This window comes from Canis lupus, chromosome 3, assembly GCF_011100685.1.
Source record: "Canis lupus familiaris isolate Mischka breed German Shepherd chromosome 3, alternate assembly UU_Cfam_GSD_1.0, whole genome shotgun sequence".
NCBI classification, from domain to species: domain Eukaryota; kingdom Metazoa; phylum Chordata; class Mammalia; order Carnivora; family Canidae; genus Canis; species Canis lupus.
Window position 1 is genome coordinate 6,158,010 of NC_049224.1, and position 26,951 is coordinate 6,184,960.

General features: G+C 33.2%; 1 long non-coding RNA gene across 1 annotated transcript in view; it reads left to right on the forward strand.

Moving 5' to 3' along the window:
• The first annotated feature begins 422 nt into the window (after positions 1-422).
• LOC111095090 overlaps positions 423-26,951 on the forward strand; it is a 29,383-nt gene continuing 2,854 nt past the window's right edge. The window contains exons 1-2 of the long non-coding RNA XR_005356589.1: positions 423-667; positions 8,641-8,829. This is a non-coding gene — a long non-coding RNA (uncharacterized LOC111095090). The remainder of the gene's footprint in view (positions 668-8,640; positions 8,830-26,951) is intronic.

A 26,951-nucleotide genomic window follows, 5' to 3' on the forward strand; every position in this document is an offset into this window, starting at 1 on the left:
GGCTTTTTCTATGATACATCTCAAAACTCTTCTAGTCACCATCATTACCTAAATCCAATCCAGATGCTTCCACATTTCTAGGTATTTGTTATAGTAGTAACCTACTTTTCATTACCAAAATCTGTATCAATTTCCCAGGGATGCCATAATGAAGTACCATAAATAGAGTGGCCTAATTAAACAGGAGTATATTTTTTAATCTAATTCTAGAAGCTAAAAGATATCAAGGAATTGTTCAGGGCCATGCTCTCCTGAAGTTTCTAGGAAAAACATCTGTTACATGTCTCTTTCTTAGCTTCTGGTGTTTTCAGAGATCCTTGATATCCCTTAGCTTGGAATTGTGTAACTTGAGTCTCTGTCTCTGTCATCACATGGCATTCTCTCTGTGACTTCACAGTGTCTTCCTATAAGACCACCAATCAAATTGGACTAAGGGCTCACCCTACTCCAGTATAACCTTATTTTAACTACATACATGTGCGATGACCCTATTTCAGATAACCACCTTCCGATATACTGAAGATTACGACTTCAACATATATTGTTTGGGAATACGATGAAACCCATAAAAATTACACAGGACAACAGGGATGAGCTTCAAAAAATTACATTAATGAAAGAAACCAGAAAAAAGTCATCTATATATTATGTTAAATATCCATAATAGGTAAGTCCATAGAGATAGAAAGTAGACCGGTGGTTTCCACAGTCTGGAAATGGGGAGTAACTGCTTACAGGTTGTGTTTCTTTTTAGAGTATTGAAAATACTTTGGAACTTGTGTTAGTTTGCTCAGGCTGCTGTAGCTAAATGCCACATACTGGGTGGCTTACACAATAAAAATGTATTTCTTACAATTCTGGAGGCTAGACAGCCAAGAACCATTTGTCCATAGAATTGGTTGCTAATGAGACCTTTCTCCTTGGCTTCCAGATGGCCACCTTGTAGGAATGTCCTCATACGGTCTTTCTTTCTGTGCATGCGCACTCCTGGTGTCTCTTCCTTTTTTTATAATGACACAAGTCCTACTGGATTACAGCTATACCCTTATGATCTCATTTAACCTTACTTTTTTTCCTTCAACACTCTATCTTCAAATATAGTCATAATGAAGATTAGAGTTCCAGCATATGAATTTGGGCGGGGGGAGCAACTCAGTCCATATCAGAATTGTGAATATACTAAATGCCACTTTGTTGTTCACTTTAAAGTGCTTAATATTTTTATATGAATTTCACCTCAATAAAAAAAAATTGAAAAGTACATTTACATCAAATCCTCTTCCATGAACTACATATAACTGTATTCACAGATGTTAAGTATAACAAGTGTTTTCTTGTATACCTTCACCTTCATTAAGATAAGTACAATGAATTTTATGCTTTAAAGTATTTAATAACAACATGTAAATTGAATTTACTGTATCATACAAGATTTCATTTTGCAGACTATAAGAAAATTTAACCTCAAAATACTGATATGTAAATGCTAAATCTAGTGGGTTTTTTTTGTTTAGAAAATACTACTGTTTTAATAATTTGAAAGTAGCTAGATCTTAATTTATATGTGGCAAACTGCCATTACCACCTTGATTTCAAAATTATTTATATTTAAGTATGTATCAATTGTTTACGTAGCAGTAGGGTCAGTTATAAAATTTCACCAAGTTGCTAGTTGTCTCAATATTCAGTGAAGTTTAGGATCAGGACTGGAAGATAACATTTTTAAATAGCAGTAATTTTGTACTCAGCTTTTAACTATTATTAAATAAGGGGTAGTAAATATAATTGATATCCTAACAGGTAACTAGCCATCTCTATCATTCATAAACGTTCCCTCTATCATTTCTTATTATTGACAACCTTGGATCATATATAGCTACTGCTGGTAACTATCCTATTCTCTTTGAATAATTATGTAACTCAAATACCATATAACCCAAAGGTAAAATAGGGTTAAATTTAAGTGATTTTTTTTCTAAATTTACAGTCCAGTGGTGCTGGAAGTAATAAATTCTTTCCAAAAGTGACAATTCAAACTAAATTGTTGAATTGATTAACAGCACTACTTAAATAAACTGTTATTGTTCCATTCCTAGAGATATTGAGGACATGGCAAATTTCAGCCTCCTTTCTTTGCCCAGAACATCCATTCAGAGTTATGAGAAGATACATAATTAACAGATTAACATTATAAAAAGCATCAAGTTTCTGAGTCATTGATGGACATTGGGCATTCCTGTGGGAAATTCTAGGGTTCAAAAACATTTCTGGTTCATTCATAACAGCCAAAGATAAAATCAGGAGACACAGCCCCTGGATGCTAACCAGAGGCCTTTCTGTGTGTGCTGAATCCCAGATGAGATGTGCAACAGTTGGTCTGCCTAAATGTGCCATTTCCAATACTTTCTTAAAAGCCTGCAAGGCGCAATATCACACTCAGTGCCCCAAACCAGTTCTGGCATTCGAGAAACATCTAGTTTTAACTGGTGTAAAGGAACAAAGGACAGGAAAGAAAGAGGGGAAAGAGGAGGGAATCAAAGGAGAAGCAAAAAGGGAAGAAGGAAGAAGAGGACAAAAACGACAAAGACGGGAAGGATGAGAACTGTCAGACCAGTTGAGTAGATTTGCTCATGGAGTTTCTGACTGGTCTTTTGTCCTCCTTTAGTCTGTTTTCTTTCATACCTCAGATGCTGAACTATAAAAAAATATTTCCATAATTAAGGTAGTACTTTCAGCAACAGAGAACAGATTAATCCTGTAACACTTATCTGTGTTTTAAGGAAGTTTAGTTGGAGGTAAGACGAGAGGATAATAACCAAATCAATTTTACTCACCTCACTATATATTTTGCTTTAAAAAGTGATTATTATCTATTCAATTCTTTTACATGCCTACACTTTTTTTTTCACATTTCTTTACGATCTTAGATAGGACATTTATTTTAGTTATCATTCCTGAGATTCTCAAAGTCCTACATGACTGGATTACAGACAAGAATAAAGCAGAAAGCTAAGAATCCAGCCTTCATGCTTGAGACGTCTAGTCTCAAACTTAAGTAACAGAGAACTCTGGGCACTCAAGTCCATCTTCATAATTTTCCACTGAAGCCAAGAGCAAAGTATTTGTTTGAAACGGCACCACCTCCTCAACAAAGAAGGCAGAGCAGTCTTGGGCAGCCACTCTGGGAACCTCCCTGTACAGCATGTTTTATCTTGGCCACTCTGATATTGTCAAATTATACGAATCACAAACACAATTGCCAGACAATATCATAAGTGAGTGAGTCTGGACAAATACTCTATCATCAGGATCGCTGCAAACATTGGTGGACATGAAAGTTTATTGTCCTTATTCTTTGTATTCTCTTTCTAAAACAAGTGGCTAACATTCAGCCCTATGTGATTGTCATGCTGGATTTGGACTCAATATCACCAGTCAACACATTTTTAAGAGAAAATGAATAATTTAAATGTGTGGAATGTCATAAATCTCAAATATTAGCAAATATATCATTAAAAAGCACATCTCTGAGGTAGATCCAACCAATTGATTATGACTCTGTGAGTTCTATTTATTAAGAGCCCAGCCAAATAATGATGCCATGAATAAATATGCTTTAAAAATTTTAGCATAAATAATGTAAAAATGACTTCTTTGCTCCAAGACTTCTGACTCTAAAATATTTAAATGGAATTGTGAATCCTATAAGAGAATGAGATATGTGTAAGAATTCAGGAGGCTAACATTTGTAAGCCCATTTTAGAACCACCAAGCTTTACTAAACATTTATTGTTTGGCTACCATTGTAAAATCATTCATATTTTTCAATTTGACAGACATAGTTTAAAATTTTTTTGAGGAGCTTGCAGGCAAATTGGAGGAATATATTGTCTAATGGGAGACTCTTAATATAATGTAATAAATGTTCAAAAAAAGGTTTGTACTCTAAGAAGATCACATATTCTTTTCTGGAACCTAGCTGCCTTCTTGTAAATATTAACCTCAAAGTACTTAATAGCCTAATGCTATTGAACATTCATGCATATAAAGAATTCTCCATACTTTGTTTTCAAGCTCATCGAGTATTATTTTCATGAAGCTTCTTTTCCAAGAGAGATAGACAAACTGATTAACCAGTTTACTTAGCAATTATGATTCTTATTGTAAATTAATAAGTGGATAAATTGGTCTTAAACATTAGTTCCTTGTGACTTTGATACCATTTGTGTTAGCATACTCAATTCTAATCAAATCAGTAATAATGACGAAATTTAATTTATGGGGCAATGCTGGGAACTAAAGCCTAAATGACTAATAATTGATCATAATAAACTCCACTTCATGGGAAACTACCTGTCTAGCCAGACAGCCAGCAATACCCAGATTTTTATGGACTCCTTGCATCAGTCACTTTTGAAATACATTTTAAAACAAAGTGCTAGGAAAAAGTAAAAGTAGGAATTTAGGATATTCTTAGTGCACAGTAGTTATTTGTAGTATCAGCAAATATGAATGTTTATAAATTCTTGGAAGATTTGTAATAATAACACATGTTGGAACTTCCAAATAATACATCTAAAATGATTGTGTAGTGACAAAAAAAACATAAACACATTTTATATCATTGAACATTTAAGCAACTGTTACATGAGATTAAGATGTTCTAACAGCAATAAAAAGAAAAATATTTCACAGAAAATGCTATATTGGTTTTTCAGTTTGGTTGTATGAAAAGGGAAATAATTACATTTATATATTTATATAATTATATTTGTATAATACATTTATACTATAATATATAATTTATAATTCATTTAAATGCCAAATTTCTTTCAAACACCTTTCCCAGTAAAAATTTTAAAGGTATCATAAATGGTTTTAAATAATATGTCTGAATTACTAATGGTTTTAAATATTATGACTGAACATATTTTTGCATAAAGAGATTTACTGTGATTAATATAGAGAAATGAAAAATTACATAAGTGTCTCTAGGAACTCCACCTTCCAGTGTCATCCTTAATTAATTGCAAGTATTGCAGCTTAATTTTAATGTGTTTGATGACTTCTAAAAGTTCGGGGGGTTTTTGTGAAAGGTATAACTAAAATATGTTCATTTGCAAATAAATTGTATGACAATTTAACAAGGTATTAGGAATTAAGAGAGCAAAGCCAAAAAACTAAGAGTAAAAATAAACAGAAAACAAATTTAAAAAAAAAACACACACAAAGATGCTTCAATGAAAACAGAAATTCATATAAATAGTCTGTGGACCAAAAAGATTCCCACTACTATTCTAGATTAAAATATAAAAATGGCAGCGAGTTAGGACTAAGGGATGGAGTGACACCTAATTAAGGGCCTTGTGAGCTATGTTCAATGTTTGAGCAAATTGGGAGCTCTGAAAGGCTTTTAAGTAGGGAAGAACTAATAAGATCACTGTAATCAGCACAACGAAATAGAAGGTGCTGACTTGAGCCACATTGATCATGTATTCAGTTATTTCAGTAATTCAATCCTGAAGCTCAGAAATTTTGCAAATTACAAAATTATACTGCACTGGTGTGCAAACTACTACCTATAAGGAAAATTTGGTCTGGCAATTGTTTGAAAATAAACCTCACTGGATCATAGCACAGCCATTTGTTTATGTATTGTCTATGGCTGCTTTCACACTATTAGAACAGAGCTGAATAAATGAGACAATGATCATATGACTCACAAACATAAAATATTTACTATCTGGCTCTTTATACAAGATGTTTGTGGACTCTTGCTATAATTCATAACTGCCATATAACTAACTGATGAAATTATGTCGGTAGAATGTGTGAGATCTGAAAGGCACTTAGAACTGGTGTCCAAAGTGTTATTAATTACATGGCAAAGGAAAAAGAGACTAGAAGATAGAATGGAAAAGGGGTTAGATATCCAGTAAGAAAAATAGGAACATGCGATGCTATAAAAGGCAAGGATCTACAGTGACTTATGGAAGAAGAGTGGTCAACAATGCCAAACATTGCCAAAATTCAAATAAGGTATAGACTGAGAACTAGCGAAAAGTGCCTGGCACCTTGGATGAGAGTAGCTTCTATGGATTAAGAAAGTGAGAAGAGAGTAGTGAGTGAAAAAATAAAAGTCAGAAGACAAAAAGAGAAGGTATGTGAAAGTATCATTGAGGATTATGTAAAATGAAAGAAAGTTTTTGTAGGGTTTCTTTATATGTCAGAAACTAATGACAAAAGTCTATGAAAGAGAGGAATTGAAGATTTAATAAAATTTGATAAAGCCATTCAAATATATGAAAGAATAGTATCTAGAACAAAGTAAAGAAACATTGCTTCTATTATAACAGCAAGGAAAGAGAACTATTGGATGGAAACATAGGGTATGTTTTCATATTTGTGTAGGGCATTTGATGGTATCTCCTCTGACACATTTTTTTTCTCAGTTTTAGAAAGAAGTGTTAAGAAGGAAATTCATCATTAAGATTGAGAAATGAGGCAGAAGGATTGAAATCAAGAAGTGTGAGAAAAGGTTTTGATATACTGGTGGCTAGAACGTGACAAAAATAAACCATGAAAATAAAGCCAAATTAATTAGCAGCACTGAGGACTCAATTGAAGTCAGAGACCCTAGATTCATAAAGACTTTTGTGTACTTTCCGCTATGACTCTTTCATTAGTTTTCTGTAACCTGGTGATAGGCATGGGTATGGCACTGAGTTGGATTAATCTGTCATCATTCAGCCAGGTCTGGGATAAATTCCCCAAAGTCACATGGTCTGGGTTTAGAAATAGATATAATTGGAGGAAAACCTCAAAATTTTGAGTTAAAAGTAAAAAAAGAAAATGAAACAAGGCATATGTCTCCTGGTCTTCCCATCAGCCCAAGTAAAGTGTTCTGGGACCCATTGACTAGACAATCACAGCTGATTTGCATGCCAGAGTAGTGAGTATGAGTCACTCCCAAGTTTTTCTTCTCAATGATTTTACCATAAGCAGTCTGGACCCTAACATTTACTGGAACTTAAACAAGAGTATTAATGGAGGCCTACATATATGTCAGATATTTAAAACTTGTAAGTCGACCTGACAATTTTTAAGTGAAATACATGCTATAATTTTAATATGCCAAAGTACTTTTGTTAATAGCAAATTGAAAAATATGTGCAAAAGATAGTGTTTATGACTCAAGTCAGCCAAATGTCAAAGCTGTCTGATAAAAAAATGAATATGAACCAAAAATATTTTCTGATAAAATCCATAATTCAAAAGGGTCAGTTTATCAGTAATTATTTCTTGTCTTGAATGATTTCTAAACATATTAACAAATTTGATTGGGGAAAACTTTAGCAGACACCTGAGATTTCCAGTTTTTAAAAATGTGAGTAGACTATCTACATAAACAGTCATCTCTCTTTTCTTTAGTTTTCATCCAGAGCTCCATGTTTCCTCATTCTATTTCTTTTTATTTTTGTATTCTGTTTCTATATACTTATTTCTGTCATCTCAATGTGTAATTATTTTCATTGATCATAAGGATTAAAATAAAATGTAACCCAGTTAAATGTGTTTTATTAACAAATGTAAAAAATTAAATCAAGATTATTAGATGAAATTGAACTATTTAATTTTTGAAAATTGAATTACATTTTATTAAAGATTTTTATTAAAATATAACTACTCACAATATACAGTTTCTTTATTCTTGTTGACAATATAAAGAATCAATATCATGTTTCATATATGTTCGGCTAGAGCTCCACATAAGCAAATTTTAGAAAAATGTGAATCGTTTAACATTGCAAAGGAGCAAGCAATGGATATTCAACTCTCCTAGAAAATAATATTTCACTATGCAAGAGTCTCTTGTTTTTAGGCTGTCTGAAGAAGGATTTGACAATGTAATTGACATATCTTTTATCTCAACAAAGCAATTCTGCTTCTCGAAGAGTCTGTATGCTCAAAAATAGTGCCCTGAAACAGTCTCCAACATTAGCAGAGTCACAACCACATCTAGACACTGTCTCCTTTCGTTTGAAGATATAAAAAAGGAGATGGGATAAGTGTTTTCCTGGGCCCCATGGGAAAAAAAAAAATGTGATTTCTGTTCTGGGGCTAAACACTGGATCCAAGATCCAGAGCTGCAGACGCACACGTATGTCCTTTAATAAGCTCTGTGCGTGTACTCATGCATGCACTTATGAGCCAGAGAGAGAGGAGGCAGAAAATGGAGCACTGTACTAAGACCACAAAAATAACCTTGTTTGTGCAGAATAAGCAACTCGAGTTTATGATAGACGCGAGTTCGATGGACCTGGCATAGGTCTTGAGGTGCTAGTCCTATACCTAGCACTGGTTGCTCTTGCTCACATGCACAAAGTCCCAGACCTTGTATGCCCAGGGGTGAAAGAGACTGAGAAAAGAGCTGGTGGGCTTGGGAGCTGCTCTGACACCATCATTTTCTGCCTGCAGCCAATGAGAAAACCAATAAAGAAACTGAAAATGAAGAAAAAAAAAAGAAGAGAGAGAAACGAAATGTAGACTGAAGTCCTTCATGTTGGGAGAAGGAGAATCCCCAGCAAAAGCCATCCCCTTGTCCAGGTATTAAAAAGCAACTTTTCTGCTCATTTTCAGACAATCTTGCTCTTCTGAGCACAGCCAACATAGGACTTTATCCTATAAAGGGCACATGGAGAATGAGATGAAGAGAATGCATCTTAAAAGGCAAAGAAGATGAATTTGAACATGATGGAAAGTGATTGAAAGAACCAGAGACGGAGCAGATGCTAGGATGAGCGGAAGTGAACAAGAGGCTTCAGTAAGGTAGGTGGAGATGTGTATTCGAGGTTCCTATGACAGAGCTGAAGGACTAAGGAGATGAGATTGAGGAATCTTGAGTATGTCTGAGGAAGGGCATGTTACTGGTTTGTTTCTGTCAGCCCCTTTCCATCTTCAGTTCTTTCCTGCCCAACTTCTGGGTAAGGCTAAGAGGTGGAGAGAGAAATAGGTCATGAGGCTAAGGGTGTAAAGCAGTAACTTGTAAGTGAGCGGAAATGAAACTAGAGCAGGGGATTGAGGCTGGAAGGGTTTACATCTTGAGCAGTGACCATGGAGAGCCAATTTAGGAGCTATGCTGAGATTAACTGACTGGAAGTCGTTGGTAGTTTATTCTCAGTAGAACTTGCATTTTAAAGACCATCAGGCCTTGGATGGCAGAGGTCTCAGGGCAAGGAAGACTGGTGGCTACACAGGTTTCATTGGAATCATCAATTCATTCATTAAAAATGCTGTTTGTAGGCTATATCCACAGCTACTGAAGCAGAACCATTAGAGTTGAGACCAAGAAATGCAAATTAAAAAAAAAAAAAAAAAACCCTCAACGGATACTATACCCTTGACAACAAAGTATCCGTTTATATGTCTCAATTTGAAATTTCTTCTCTTGATTCTCTGTGCTTTAGGCCAAGATGTTCAGACCAGATTTTAGATATAGACAGACTAGAGCAAATTACCAGGGGATGCTGATTTATTTACGTTTAGTTTCCTAGACACATGTGCAATTCAACCACACTCAGATGTAACTAGGGTTTATTTTGTTGTGTGTGCTTCTGTGCTTTGAGGCAAAGTGAAGCATTAAAAAAAAATACAAAGTTTACCTAAAACATTTTTCCTGGTTAAGGCTATTAGATCATTGCCATGATTACTGATAGTAAAGCTGAAGCTATGCCATTTTGAGCCACATTATTTTAATACACATTTTGTATCAAAACTATTTTTCAATGATTAGATATGTAGAATCTTTAAGAAAATTATATGTCTATGCTATTTCAGCCTGATTTGCTCTCCCAAATGATATTTTTAATGAAAATGAACAGGAAGGTCAAGTTGCCTAGAGTTTGCCTTAATCAGTGGTCATAGGGTCAGTAGTTATTTTTGCAATTGGTCATCAGCAACAAAATAAAATTCAATGAATATATTTAGAACACCAAAATAAAAGAGGTAAAACATGCAAACAGGAGAAGGATTTATTAAAATTAGAATCATTCATTTTAGATTTAAACATATAGTCTATACTTTTTCCCAATTTTGATGCAGGTGGGTAACTGAAATTTATTTTAAGATCATTTTTTTCTATGAAGCTCTGATATTAATTATACTATATATCTGCTGGTATATCTAGATAATATTAACTCTTGCATTCATTACACTGTTGTCATATTAAGAAACAGATTATCGACAGATGAATGGATAAAGATGTGTGTGTGTATATATATAATATATATATACACATATGTGTGCAATGGAATAATACTCCGCCATCAAAAAGAATGAAATCCTGCCATTTGCAATGATGTGGTTGGAACTGGAGGGTATTATGCTAAGTGACATAAGTCAGGGAAAGAAATGCCATATAACTTCACTTATATGTGGAGATCAAGAAACAAAATAGGTGAACATAAGAGAAAGGAAGGGAAAATAAAGATAAAAGCAGAAATGGAGGCAAACCATAAGAGACTCTTAACTACAGGACACAAACTGAGGGTTGCTAGAGGGGAGGTGTGGGAGATGAGGTAATTGGTTGATTGGCGTTAAGGAGGGCACTTGATATAATGAGCAATGGGTGTTATACACAACTGATGAAACACTAAGTTCTAGCCCCCAAACTAATAATACACTATATGTTAACCAAATTGAATTTAAATAAAAAAATAATAAAATAAAAATGTAAGATAAACAAAAAGAAAGAAACAGGTTAAAATGACAGCTCAAGACCAAGACAAAAAAATATTAGTAAAACTCACTTTTTTCTAATCTTGTTCTTTTTAAAAAGAAAGGAAGCTATTATGAATGACATCTAGGTTAAAGGTTTCAAATTGTTATCTGTTTGACAAATGTATATCAGAGTAGGATAAGTGATTCTTTTAAAGACACACTAACTAGTATCATGGTTTTGCTTTTTTATTTCAGTGGTTGGTTGTATTTTTCAGGTTCATTCAAAGAAATTGAGTTTCTTCAACCAAGATAGACCAAACTGATCTTTTTTTTTTTTAATTTTTATTTATTTATTTTTTAATTTTTATTTATTTATGATAGGCACAGAGAGAGAGAGAGAGAGAGAGAGAGGCAGAGACACAGGCAGGGGAAGAAGCAGGCTCCACGCACCGGGAGCCCGACGTGGGATTCGATCCCGGGTCTCCAGGATCGCGCCCTGGGCCAAAGGCAGGCGCTAAACCGCTGCGCCACCCAGGGATCCCGACCAAACTGATCTTTAACAAACTGTGTTTAGTTGGGTGTGACATTCTGGAAGTATTTCCATGAGTATTGTTAATAGTCACTATTCTAAATGCTCTGAGTGTCTTTCCTCAGCCCAGTTTTCCAAGACCCCTTGGGACCTCTCTATAGTCCATCAAATAGAGGGGTCTTAAGGGGCTCTGGCACTATGGACTTGTAAGTTTATGTACCGTGTCGTCTTCCTCAACCTCTGGTTATTCTCCTTGTCCTATCATTATTGATATCCCCCATGGTGAGATTTAGGATTGAATGATAACTGGTATTGTGTGTTGAAAAGGGGAAAAGTGAATCCCTGGCTGGAAAATAAAAGTTTAGCTTCTGTGAAACTAAGATGGAAAGTTTTGGGAAATTTGAGCTTTATCCTCATGGTACAACTGTGTGTTTTAAGAAGACTGTCTATATGGCAAAATACTTCCCAGTCCAAGCTCAGAATGAGGGAGTGGAACTACCCTTCTTCAAAAGGGAAGATGAAATCTTAGACAAGGAAAGTCAGTAGTTACACTTATAGCAATAGTTATAATATATAGTAGTTATAGTCTTCAGAGTCCAAATATTAGCTGATATTGAACATATTTCCACTGTGTGAATGAGAAATCAGAGTAAATTTAATTTGACTTGGAAATTTTTATCCATTTTTTTCATCAAGTGCTACCAGACATATTTATACTTATTGGATTGTTTTCATTCGTTTTTTGGTAAAAACTTGTTTTCTATTTAATTTATTCTTGTTTTCTTTTTCAACTTTTATTTAAATTCTACTTGGTTAATATATAGTGTAATATTGATTTTAGGAGTAGAATTTAGTGATTCATCACTTACATATAACATCCACTGCTTAAAACGAGTGCCTTCCTTTATACCTATCACCCCTTTCCCATCCCTAACTCACCTCCCCTCCATTAAACCTCAGTTTGTTCTCTATAGTTAGGAGTCTCTTATGGTTTGCCTCCCTCTCTCTTTTTATTTTTCCCTTCCCCTATGTTCATCTATTTTGTTTTTTAAATTTCACATATGAATGAAATCTTATGGTATTTGTCTTTCTCTGATTTACTTATTTCACTTAGCATAATCCACTCTAGCTCTATCCACATTATTGCAAATCACTAGATTTCATTCTTTTTGTTGGCTGAGTAATATTACATTGTCTATGTATAGCACTTCTTCTTTACCCATTTGTCAGTTGTTGGACATTTGGGCTTTTCCCATAATTTGGCTATTGTTGGTGATGCTGCTATAAATATCAAGGTGCATGTGCCCACTTTGAATCCGCATTTTGTATCCTTTGGGTAAATACCTAGTAGTGCAATTGCTCGGTCATAGAGTACATCTATTTTTAACTTTTTGAGGAAACTCCATATTGTTTTCTACAGTGGCTGTACCAGTTTGCATTTCTACCAACAGCACAAGAGGGTTCCCCTTTCTCTGCATCCTCACCAACATTTGTTGTTTCCTCTGTTGTTAATCATTCTCACAGGTGTGAGGTGATATGTCATTGTGGTTTTGAGGGATTGTTTTGTTCTGACCTAAAAAGCAGAAAATGTTTTTTTACTAAGAATTTGGAAAACCCCACAATTAAGACCAGAATGACAACAAAAATATAGACTGATGTGTTACTTTCTTGCAAGTAGTCGATTTTTTTTTTTAAGATTTTATGTATTTATTTGAGAAAGAGACAGAGCATGAGCAGGGGAGAGGGGCAGAGAGAAACAGACTCCCCACTGAGCAGGGAGCCCAATATGGGGCTTAATTCCATGACCTTGGGATCATGATCTGAACTGAAGGCAGATGCTTACCCAACTGAGCCACCCAAGCAATCCTAGTAGTCAAGAGTTATTATTGACACCTAATTATAATTCCCATTTGTGTTCAAATAAGATATATGATTAGTTATTCAGCATATTCTCATGTCAGCCATTTAATTTTTCTGAGTCTTTGTTTTGATTCTTGGTATGATCTTCACATTTTTTTCTTTGATACTTCATTTATAAGTAGAACAAGGATACTGACTCATGAGTAATCAGCTGACTTTTCAATGTGAAGGCTTTTCAATATATATTTATTGTATTGGTTGATAGATACTAATTTCTGATACCTTATTTTATAATTTGTCTTCTTCATACTTCCATTTTTCTCTGTATGTGTCTCTTCCTCTCCTGTGTTTGCTTTCATCTCTTTTGAGATTTAGGAAGTAGGAATCCTGTGGATTCAGGAGGGTGGTGAAATAATGCCTTAATACGTCTTTAATTGTCAATGTTGAGAGTAAAAGTGTATCCAAACCACGTGTATGCAAAGGCACTATTATATTTTAATCCCTATCAATCGTATCTAATCAGTTTCTCAGTCTTATTTATATCATTAACCAAGATAAATAATTTATTATCATAAAATGATTTAAATGCATTCCTTTTGTAATTATATTTATAAAACACATTTTTGGACTTTATTATAATTAACAGACTTTAATATTCATGGCTATTTCACTGTTTCCATAACTGTTATATCATTAATTTCATTAACTTTTTATACTAAACCATATAAATATGTATTCTAGTAAACTTAATAAATGTAAAAAATAAAACTGCCCATAAATTAAAATACAATGTTTTCACTAGAAAAGCAATGTTATCATTTTTTTTGAGGGCTTACTAAATGTCAGGCACTGTTTTATTAACTTTTATTAGTATCTGTTACCATATATAGTCACAAATTTCTTTTTCATGTAATAAGAACTTTCAACATCTACTCTCAACAATTTTCATATATACAATACAGTATAATACAGTGATTAACTTTAATCACTTATCTGCACATTATAGTCACATGGCTTATTTATTTTATAATGGCAAGTTTGTACCTTTTGACTCCTTTTATTCATTCCCCCCAATTCCTACTTTGCCTCTGGCAACCACCAATCCTCTGTGTGTAATCTATGAGTTTATTTGTTTTGTTTTTAAGTTTCCACTTTAAGTAAGATCATAAGGTATTTGTCTTTTTTTTTTGTCTAACTTACTCCACTTAGCATAATGTCCTCAAGGCCCATCCATGTTGTCATGGATGGCAAGATTTTATTCTGTGTGACTTAATCATATTGTATTACACACACACACACACACACACACACACATATTCTTTTTCCATCCATCCTCACTAGATACAGGTTATTTCCATATCTTATGGAATTATAAATAATGCTACAGTGAAAATGGGGGCATTATTTTCAAAATAGAATTTTTGTTAATGTCCATCACCCAGTTACCCCATCCTTCCAAACCCCTCCCTTCCAGAGACCCTCAATATCCTACAATTAAGAGTTTCTTATGGCTGGGCATTAAGGAGAGCGTGTGATGTAATGAGCACCGGGTATTACATAAGACTGATGAATCACTGACCTCTACCTCTGAAACCAGTAATACATTATATATTAATTAATTGAATTTAAATTTAAAAGCTTAAAATAAATAACCCCCCCAAAAACAAAACCAAAATAAATGATAATGTTCAGGTTCATAAAAAATAGTATTTTTGTTTTTTGTTTTAGTTTTTAATCCTATGTTTAACTTTTGAGGAAACTTTGCTGTTTTCTGTAGTGGTTGCACCACTTTTCATTCCCATGAGCAACGCATAATGGTCCCTTTTCCACATCTCCTACACTTGTTCTTTCATGTCTTTTTAGCAATAGTCATTCTAACAGGTGTTATTATGTCATTGTGGTTTTGATTTACATTTCCTTGGTAATTAGTGATATTCAGCATCTTCTCTTGTATCTGTTGCCTATCTGTATGTCTTTGGGAAAATGTCTATTCCTATGTTTTGCCTGTTTTTAATCAGATTGTCTTGAGCTCTTTATATATTTTGTGATACATACTAACCCCTTATCAGATATTTGACTTGTAAATATTTTCCTCCATTAAGTAGATTACCTTCTCATTTTGTTTATGAACTTAAGCATCTTCATTTGATTTTGTCCCACTTGTTTAATTTTTCTCTTGCTGCCTTTACTTCTGGTGTTAGATTTAAAAACTCATCACCAAGACCCATGTTGAGGAGACTACTACATAAGGTTTCTTTCTTGTTTTTTGCCACCACCACCCCCCCTTGGAGTTTCATGGTTTCAGGTCTTACATTCAAGTCTTTAATCCATTTTGAGTTCATTTTTTTGTGTATGGTGTAAGGTAGAGATCCAGTTTCCTTATTTTGCATGTAGCTGTCCAGTTTTCCTCACATTATTTATTGAAGAGTGTCCTTTCCCTATTCTTGGCCCCTTTGTGATAAACAATTTGACCATATTCAGGAGTTTATTTCTGCACTGTGTATTCTGGTCTGTTGATCTATGTGTCTGTTTTAATGCCAATACCATACTGTTTTTGAGCAGTATCATTCATGTGTGTAAATATTTTATTCAAAAGTTTCCATTTTAAAGAATTTAGTATCCAAACTGAAATACTGTTGTCTCTCTTCCTTCTCTTGTCCACATGGGGAGTTATTGAACAAAAAAATATATACCTCATTCAAGATTCTTTTTTTTTAAGATTTTATTTATTTATTCATGAGACACAGAGAGAGAGAGGCAAAGACTTAGACCGAGAAATAAGCTCCCTGTGGGGAGCCTGATGCGGGACTTGACCCCAGGACCCTGGGATCATGACCTAAGCCAAAGCCAAATGCTTAACCACTGAGCCACACAGGTACCCTAGTTCAAGATTCTTAATACAGTATGTCTGATTGCTTTCTGGAAAGTTATAATGTTTTAGAATCCCAGCATCTACATGTTAGAGTGTGTGTTTCATCATGCCTTCATTCATTTAATAGATATTTACTAGGTAGCTTTTATTATACATAATGCTATAGTTTTTTTAATTCTGTGAATTTAAACATTGGTGTATCTTTAGAATTCAAAAATGTCCAATTTAAAATTTTGGTGTATAAACATTTTTAATTAAAAAAAATAAAAAATAATAATTAAAAATAATAAAAATAAAATAAATTTATTGTCTTATTATACAATATGTATACTTAGATAATAAGTTGAGTTATGAAAATTATTTTATGGTGCTATATTTATATTATCAGTAACTGAGATATACTAGGGCAAATGGAACAGTTACTACCTAAAACTCAGGAGACCCATCTATAGACTTCCCGCTCAGTAGCTTTGATCTTAATTTATTACTTATCATACACACACTGTAGGTGCTTAATCCTTGAGGGCTACATTTTTAGTCTCTTTTAAAATATGAAACATTTAGGACACCTGGATGGCTCAGCAGTTGAGTGTCTGCCTTTGGCTCAGGTCATGATCCCAGAGTCCTGGAATCAAGTCCTGCTTCCTCTGCCTATATCTCTCCTCTCTCTCTGCTGTCTTTCATGAATAAATAAATAAAATCTTAAAAAAATATGAAAGATTTTAGATTCCATAATCTCCAAATTATCTGAACTTTATGATAGTTTTTTGTCTGCATGAATCATTTAGAGTCAAGGCAGCGGAACCACTGAAGGAGGAGGAAGAGGGGAGAGAACAGGAATCGCTGTGAATATCTTACTCTTTTTAGTGTATTTGATCATACAAAGGGTACATTTTCTAGTTTGAGATGGAACCAAATCAATGCCGCCTCTGCTGTTGTTTGCAGACACAGAAATCACAGAGAGTAGATAAAAAATGATTGTCCTACTGCTCTCTGAAGTAGGAAAAAAGGAAAAAGGAGAAAAACAGGGATTCTTGGAGAGGCAAAAGTAAAGGCTAGGTTACTATTTCTTCAGTGATTCAGAGAAATTGACTGGAAGTGAAAGTCTAGAAAATGAGCTTTCTGACTTTTTGTTACATGTTGGCCTACTTCTGCAGCGCACCGCATGACTCCTAACACAAAGATAATCCTACAGGCTAAATTTAAAAATGATTACTCAAGCTTTCTTCCTTTTATGTTAGGCTGAGGTCTTGAAGACTGAATTACTTGCAAATATTTGCAGCCTTGCTTTTCTCTGTGAGGCTAAGTCACCTGAGTACTTTGGCTGGGTTGATTCTTTCAAGCATTAAAAAGGTGAGGCAGAGAAAGTTGAGTGACAGTGTTGTAGAAATAATGTCAGAGCTTTATTCAAACTTTGGCCTTCCCAACTAAAGAACCTATATTCTTAACACTGTATTAAATTGGGTTTGATGATAGGTACCCATCATGAGAGCAGTTACTTTTATCATGATTTTCCTGATTTTCATGAGTATTAGCTATGCCAGAACTGCCTACCATTGCACCTGAATCTGTGCTGTAGTCACTAACTCCTAGACCCCCTTCCCTACATCTCTCTGTGCACATCTCTCTTACTTTACACTAGGGTTTTCATTGATTGAACTGCAGTAAGAGGATTCTTTTTATCCTTGGACTTACTTCCTGGAATTTCTTTCTTTTCTTTTTTCCTTTTTATTCTGAACCTGACAAATGTATTGCCTGCTCAAGTAGGGTCTTATCAAAAGCTGTACCCTTCAACACTAGTGATCCAGAGAATAAGTACTTATGTAAGAGGTAGCCATATGTTTATTTCCTTGCTTTTTATTGAGAAATGAAATTTCATGTGTTTTCAGTCTTGTTAGTTTTTCTATGTAACTGAATTCTGTAGTGCTTGTTGAGTAACAATTTGGTTTTCCTTTTAGATATATCACATTCTTCACATCATTAAGACATGATGATTTGTTAACTTCTGATACTATTTTCTGGTTCACATATATGTTATTCTTCATAATTTAATTAATTGACAGAAAAATCACTTTCACCATGGACTCAAATTGTCTAGGCTTGAGTTTTTACTCCAGCTAAATATCAGGGAACTTACATTATCTGTTAATCGTGTTTCAGGCCTAGTTATGTCACCTATAAAATGATGATAACAGGGATACCTTTCTTACCATGGCATAAAAATAAATATGATAATGTCAAAAATTGTTTCTTAACATAGAGTGCATGGTAAATATTGGCTTTTTATTAGTAATTACCAAAGTAAAGACATTCTAAAATTAATTAACTGAACATAGTTTATTTATACTATCAGATGTGAGGGCAATTTAATAAAGTATTATTTAGTCCTGGGAGCTCCTTTAGCTTGTATATATGCCATGATGGCAGTGAGATATCTTTATAAGTGACTTTTTACTAGCAGCAGTGTTGGTGAAGCTTTTCTTGACTCTAATTTGCTCTGAAAGATTCATGTGGTTTTTCTAAAGTTCCTGTGAGCAACTTTGCAACTGAAATTGAAAATTCGACTGACCATATGTCATTTCAGATTTAGTTCCAGAGGACGATAAGATAATCAGGATGAAGAGGGGGTTGGCTACCAAAATCACAATAAAGAAACGTGAAAATGTAGCAAAAGTAAAGAGCTGCCTTAAAGTACACGATTAGACTTTGCAGTAGAATTTGAGTCTCTCCTGAAACAAACACTAATTCATTGGTTCATTAGTTAACTTAAAGATATTTATAGCAATAAAAATTTCAGCTTCCAAACTGTCCTAAACATTTGTTGCAAAAAAGTGAACCTGGCTCAAGGCAAGATCATACTTTTAACTTCACCAGCATTTTTTTGTGTAGGATGCCATTGGTCTCAAACTATATGTTGAAAAAACACTGATGCAATGTTTACTGCTTCTAGCACATTGTGTCTTGTATTATCGTAGTTATTTTTGTATATGCATTATTTCTCCAACTACCTAACATAGCATTTTAACTGTATTAATTTTTGTTTCTAAATATTTTATATATTCCTGATGTGCATAAAAATGTGTAAAGAGGAAGGAGTGAAATAATGAATAAGTCCTACTTTTGAAGAAAAAATAATAAGATTCAAAATAAATGTCATCATTTATTTGATAGACCACCTATAGGCTCAAATTCATATCTAAAACGTTGGACTATTTAATCTATTTACATTTGTATTTACATTGATTTTTCATTAGACATAGTGTCCCATAGTGTCCCAAGATTATTTTTTCTTCCTTTCTTTGGAATCAATTGATGGTTTTTATTTACTTCCCTTATGTGTTTCCAATTTATTTTAGTTGTTAACTTAGAGGTTATATATACATACTTGCATACTTATGACAGTAGTACAGATTTTGAGAGTAATGAATATGCCATGGAAGAATGTATTTTGCCTCTCTCCAGCAATACTAGAAATTTAAAACATTTTCCCTCTGTGGGCTCAGTTTATTCTTTTTGTTTCATTCCTATAATGCATTTTAATTTCCATATAGTTGAGACCATACAGAACATTACTATTATTTTAAACAGTATTTATTTAAATTTACCCATATATTTAAGCCTTATAATGTTCTGGCAAATCCTTCATGGACTTCCGTGTTTTTATCTTCCTTTTTTTTTTTTTTCCTGTGTTTTTATCTGATGACGAATGTGATTGATATTTTCTTTCAACACTTTGAAGATATCAATCCACCATTTGCTGGCTTTTTCCATAGTGTTTCTCCAATGAAGGTTTTTTTTCTGTTTTCAAGATTTTCTGTTTGTCTTTGGTTTTTGGCAATTATTCCAAAGTGATCAATGCTTGATGTTACAAGATGAACATATGGGTATAAAATTAAATCAGAGTGAAAGTTGAAAAAAAACAAGTCCAAGCTGAGTCAATGGATTTGAATGTAACAGAATTCAAAAAGCTGGTGATAGTCTTTCATTTTCCATATTACGACTATCTTTATAAAACTTACTGCTTGTCAGTTTTTTGTGTATATATCAAAGAAAATTATCCGCAGTTATCTAAAAGTTTTATCCTTTCCATTTCTCCTCCATTTTCTTACTACATAATCTTTGGAGCCCAGATTTTCTTTATGGTCTTCTAACAAAAAAACATATTATAACAGACTGACTTGGGAAGCAGATGTGATAATCCAGCTATCTTCTAGTAAAGCAGATACGAAAGGTATTTGCAAAAACGTGAGGGAGTTACTTATAGCATTAATTATATTTTGTTTTGGAAAAGATAGGTTTTGAAAATATATGTTATGTTACATTAAATGGATATAGTCAGGGTATTTTAAAAATGAATTAAGTGCCTATTTTGAATATTTGTCTTATTTTCTTTTTTTTTTTTTTTTATTTGTCTTATTTTCTAAAACACTAAACATTCACAAGGAAAGCATTTTGAGGACTTCAATATTTTAAGAATGTAAAATACTCTTGTAAGAAATATTCTTTTAGACACGCCTGCATGTGGTCTTCTTTATGTCAATCTGTATTGGGATCCAGAACTTCTTGAATGTTGGGATCCACAGAGCTTCTTGCCATTGTTCATCTATTTTGGAAACACCTCAGACATTAACTATTCTGATATTATTCTTCTCAATTCCCTTTCATCTTTTCCTGTGATCCCAGTGGAACATATGGTAGACCTTTAATTCTGTTCTACATGTCTCTTGTTTTCTTTTCTAGATATTCTACTCTTTTCTGCCTCTGCTTCAGCTTTTATTTTTTCTATCTACTTGCTTTCCATTTCAGTTTTCCCATTGGTGGTCTGTTCTATTTTCTTACCCATCAGTTGAGTTCTTAATCTTATGTATTACACTGTTCAATTTTAGAATTTCCATTTGAATTTCTTTATATGCAGACATTCCTCATTTTAGACAGTATTGGTAACGGAAACTCTTGCTACTGGAATTTGTCCTTCCTTTGCATAGCTCTCTAGTCAGTGGAACCATGCAGAGCAAGAACATGATCTCGACATACACATATTTCAGTTACTACCTTTGTCATCAAAAGTGAGGACTTTGAGTATTCCAGTTATATACCAACACTTCTTCACACTTCTTTATTCTCTTAAACATATTATTTATATTTATTTAGAATTCCTTCTTTGTTAACTCTATTAATTACAGCAGTCATACTCAGAATGCTAGCATGTGGTTAGATATAGTTGCCCTATAATGTAAATTTCCTATATCACTGCTTAATTCAGTTGATTTCGTAAACATCAAACCTAAATTACCTGTATTTATATTATGCTAGGTGTTTAAAGAAGGATAAATGCACAATTATCAGCTATAATTTCCTCAGCAATAATTTTTTAAATAGAATAATTTTTTAAATGTTAAAAATGGAAAGGCTAAAGAGAACCTTCATGTTTAATTCAATATACTTTTTTAAAAAAATAATAGAATACAATTTGCTTCAGCATAAATTATTTACCTGCAAGAGGAAGATGTATTAAAAGATTTTAAAAACTAAGTATAATACAAAGTTTGATACATGAATAAATATGTTATGAGTAATATGAGGGTAAAGGAAAAAATATGGATTCGAACAGGTTTATTTCAAGCATCTGATGTAGTAGACATTAGAGTAGGCCTTGAAGACAATACTTTTGGATTCCATATGACTGCTCCTTTATTTTTTGTGCCCTACTTTTTCTTTTTCTATTCCCATCTCTGACTGCTTCATATGATCCCCAAAGCCTTGCTTTGTGTGAAGGTGGAAAGAAAATAGAAATACCCAGACCATGCAATGTTGGAACCACTGATGGATCATTATCGAATAAGCCAGTGTTACTTCTTCCTGTGAATTAATTCATTCTAATCTCTTAAGGAATATAGAATTCAGATAAAAATCCATCTATTTTTTCCTGAAAATAATAAAGCTTTTAATGCTTTCTTTTCTGAAAATGGTCTTTTTGGCATCCTAATCTTACCAAATTTATATCTTGAGATTGGTTTGTCAATCAGACTAGAGGCAACATGCTCAAAAGTATATAAACATAGACTGATGCTCAGGTACTTAATTCTCCAAATATTATTTTTATCATAGAAGCAAAATAAAGGGCAGCCCGGGTGGCTCAGTGGTTTAGCGCCGCCTTCAGTCCGGGGGTGATCCTGAGGATCCGGGATCGAGTCCCATGTCAGTCATGCTCCCTGCATGGAGCCTGCTTCTCCCTCTGCCTGTGTCTCTGCCTCTCTCTCTCTCCTTTCTGTGTTTCTCATGAATAAACAAAAATAAAATCTTAAAAAAAAAAGAAGCAAAATAGAGTAAGAGAGAATAATATACAATAAGGAGCAGGAGAACTAATTTTATATTACTTTATTCTTTTTCCTGACATTTTTAATTTGAGTCAATTATAACTTTGTAGGAAGTTTCCAGGAATTGTATTCCCCAGCTTAAAATCAGTACTCCAAAGAAACTCTTTCTTTTTAAAAAATTCTTACCATTAAAGAGCAATTTTGTATGATTGGTATCAACATGTTTTTTTCCACATCTACAAAGCAACTACTGTCAACCTTTCAACATTTACTGAAAATAACCCTTCATCAGAGCTCCTAGATTCATACACAATACTATTTCACCATTAAGTTTGAAGACTTGATTCATGTGCCCTTGCAATTCTGAAATTTCCTACTATTTTCCAACCTTTTAGTGATTTAGGAGAAAGTGAAGAAAGTAGAGTAGCAACTAAAAAGTCACACTCAAAATGAACACTTTTCTTTCTGTTTCTTTTAAGAGGTGAGCAGAATGCCACATAAAAAAAAAAAAAAAAAAAAAAAAAGAAGAAGCAGTTCTCCTTTGCTTCATAAAGACAGCAGAGAACCCATAGATTCTCCAATAAAAGCATTTTACAAGATTTCCAGAAAAAAAAAGATATTGCTGGGATGATTTTAAAATGATCTTAAGAAAATGAAACTGTGCAAGTATGCATAGATTTTCCTTCCCAGTTATGTCTACAATATTGCTCTTTGGGATATATAAAAATACCTTTGAAGATGGCCTTATCTTTACTTTATGGTATATACTTTGCCATTGCCCAACAAAGCTTGAACCAAGGCTTGATGAACCCTATTAAAATATGGCAGTAGGGTTGTGAACATGTTAAATTGTGTAGAAAATAATTGAGAAAATCACATTTAAAAAATAATATTGGAAATAGGAGAGAAAAGTGTATATGTAACATACGTCTCAAAATTTAACTGTTTAAAATTAGAAGGTCTTTAAATATAAAAGGTCTACACAAGAAAAAGAAAAGGTGTTGTTCCAAGTCTTTCATCATGATTCACTAGACTCTCTTAATAAAGTACACTAAGATACTCCAAACTTATTTTCTAGAAATGGGAATTAAATTAGTACATTTATTCTAGGGATTTTTTAATAAGATCTACTTAGTGATAAGATCATATGAAAAATCACAGATTTATATCTGAACTTGGCAAAGTCAGATCATATACTTCTTTGTTTCTTAGATATTAATTTCTTAAGTTGCAGAGATAAGAGTATAGAATTATCAAGGTGTACCCTTGATATATTATCTGCTTTATGAGGTAAAATACACATGATAACTTCTAGGAGGCCCAAGTTTTGCCCCAATCCCTCTACTGCCTCTATTCTAAATCTAAAGAGAATGATTTCTTCTTTGTGATCTAATGAGATCTTTATTTTATTCTATTTCATTAGAAAAGTTAGAACACAAGGGATATTATGCAAACATTAGTAAGTTAAATGTTAAGTCCTTCCTTAAGTCAAACCTGCCTCTTTCCTGAGAAGTGAGATTTCTTTACCAAGGCCTATTTTTTATTGGTTTCTCTTGTTCTAAATGATGAACAACAGCATTTATTTGATTCCCTTGGAAGAATCCATGTTTGCAATTAAGCACAACATCAAAAAAACTTTTACCATGCCAAGTATCTGACTTTCTCTACATCTTATGTGATTTTCTCATAAAAAAAAAATTTGTAAAATCTCCTCAGGACACCCCATTCATTTTCTCCTGTCATTACTCAACTTAGTTTTTAGTTTAAATTAGTCTGAATATCTTATCCCTCCCAAAGTGTCAGAGACAAAGGCTTCCATTTATGCAATAGGTATCTCACAGTATTTCTTAGCTCCATCACATGTGATTCTGTACAAGATCTCTAGAAACATAAAGAAAAAATTTTTGCAAGACAGAACATGGAAAATATAATTTCCATTTTGTTGCAAGATGTGATTTCTTCACATGCTGTAACATTAAAAATATACAATATAATCATTTAATTCTTAAAATGTATTTCAGATTAGTAAACTAGTTTAGACCATTTTTCAAATTAAAAAACGGTTAACAGGAAAGACACTTATTTTGTGAATGCTGTATATTTCATGACCAAAACACATATATTTAAGACACACACCCAGAGCTTTATACTCCAACAAATTTACGAGAAAACAGAATCACTCGCTGCTAATTAACTATGTAAAGAGGATTAAAGTGCTAAGAAATAACCTTTGCCTTAATCAGTGGTAAATTTATTTAAAATGTTTAAGAAAATAGAAGCAAGATGTTAAAATCATTTTTGCTAAAAGGAGTATTAAGAAAAATGTTTCGATTCTCTAAATTCCATGGGCAATATGCTTACTGGTGGTCATTTAATTATGGGAGAGGAAGCTGTGAAAATGGCCCCCAGGAGGAGTGCAGATTTATCATTATGCATACAGAATAGAAAACTTAGCCTAGGCTTCTAGACATAGTCCTGCATGCAAAACAAAACAAACCATAAAAACAAAAAACAAAACAAAACAAAAAACCAAAAACCCGCTAAACTGTGTGAGTGTGGTTTAGATTGCTCTGGTTCATGGTCAAAGCTAAGCAGAAACATTATTGGGTGTTATTCTGTATGTTGGCAAATTGAACACCAATAAAAAATAAATTTATTATAAAAAAAAAAAGAAACATTACTTTTTCTAAGCGCTGGAAACATGTTGTCCGGGAGAGGAGGAGGCAAGCAAGCTATAGATACGGCCATGTGAAAGGAAATTTCTTGAGTATTTTTTGAGTGATAAAAATCACACTGGATAACTCCACATATTTATTTTTGAAAAGTCCAAAAGATTCATCGGTAAACACTTCATTTCCAGAGAAACCTTACATTGCCACAGGGCATGTCACACTGACATGGTGTTTCTGTGGAAGGAAGCTAGCAGCCTAGACTGAGCTAACTACAGAAACAGCAAGTATTCTAATAGAACCTTAGTCCATCTGGGCTTATGAGAGAGTTTTAAGTTTCATTCAGCTTTTATTAGTATTATGACAACCATCCCAGTCTATTTTCAGAAGCTTGTCTGTCCAGTTGCCCATGAATTTTATCAGGGGAAAAGTGCTGATAGTGTTCAAAAGTACCAAAGGATATTGTTATGGAGAAGATTGTGGATTCCAAAAGCGACAATTTTCAACATTGCCTGTTGAGCTAAACTTCATTATCTCCTTCCAATGGAATGGGGTGTGTTCACAATACATGGTAGCTCATTTATACATATTTGGGTATTTTTCAAAATTATTCTTATTGTTCTTAGGATACTCCCACCCCCTAACCTCCCTGACACAATTATTAAGTTTTCCATACTTTCCCCACAATCCATGATTTTGACATGAGTTTGATCAACACCAAAATCCTTACACCTGATAATATCTCATAATCTAAGCATCACAAAAATATTTCTGCACCATCAGAAAGAAATAGTTTTGTCTGAATGACTAAGCAATAGTTTAGAATTTAATCTTTACTATAGGTTCAGTAACTGAGTTTGATTTTTGAAAAATTATTGAATATTAAGGGTCCAATTTCTCCACATTTAAAATCAGAAAAATCTGTATTGTGATTAAATGACTTTAACTGGTGCTGAACTGGATGAAAAATCAATGAGAATTTACTGATAAGTGAGATGATAAATAACTTGTTTTCAAAGGGAAAATTTTCATGGCCATGGACAGTAATAGCGTCACTTTCAGACAGTATTGCTCTACCTAAGTTTTTAACAATAAAAACAAAATTGATGCTCTGGATTTTGATATATTTTGAAATTAACAAAATTTTCTAAGGTTTAATACTTAGTCCTTAGCTTGTCAAGATGTAATAAATGCAAATTTAAAACTTTTACACTTTGAAAATCATGCAGAAGTATCAAGCCATTTCTAGAATAGGAAAAAATTCATTTCAATATGATAAATGTAATACTATGATTTGGGGTTAAACTTGGATTATACGGATATGAAACATAATTACATCAGTAATATTATTGCCTAAATTGTAAAACAAAAGGAAACACTGAAATGTTATAACATTCTACTAGCATTATATAAAATTCCGGTACTCATTTGTGATGTTTTAGTAGACATTCTAATATTCTGTTATTGAATTGCTTTAATAGCATCACAGTCTGTGTCCTATTACTGACTTCCATGAACAGCATGAGACAATTGGGTTTTTGTAATGCAGTTGTAGAACAAAGTGGTTTATCATATAAATTGGTATCCATAGGAGTAAATAATTCTGATGAGATTTACCTCATTTATTTTAAGAAATAAAAAAAGTATCACTGGATTTCACAAAGCATAATTAAAATCCTAATTGAAAATGCCACGTGCTACATGTGTACTGTCTGTCATCTCACTTTAGAGTTTGCCAGTATTTTAAATACATCTTGCAAGGACACGATAATAGCAATTCAATGTCTTTGTGATCTTTGTACTTAGTGTTGCAGATCAGATGTTTGAAAGTTCACCTCTTTGTATTATAAAAATAATTAATTGTAAGTGAATATAGAATTAGTTTATTATGAAAATTGATAAAGTTAGTAGCAAAAAAGTTGACAGATATTAGAGTACATAATCAAGCTTTTTTCACATGGTTTTATAAGTAGACTTTACCTCTT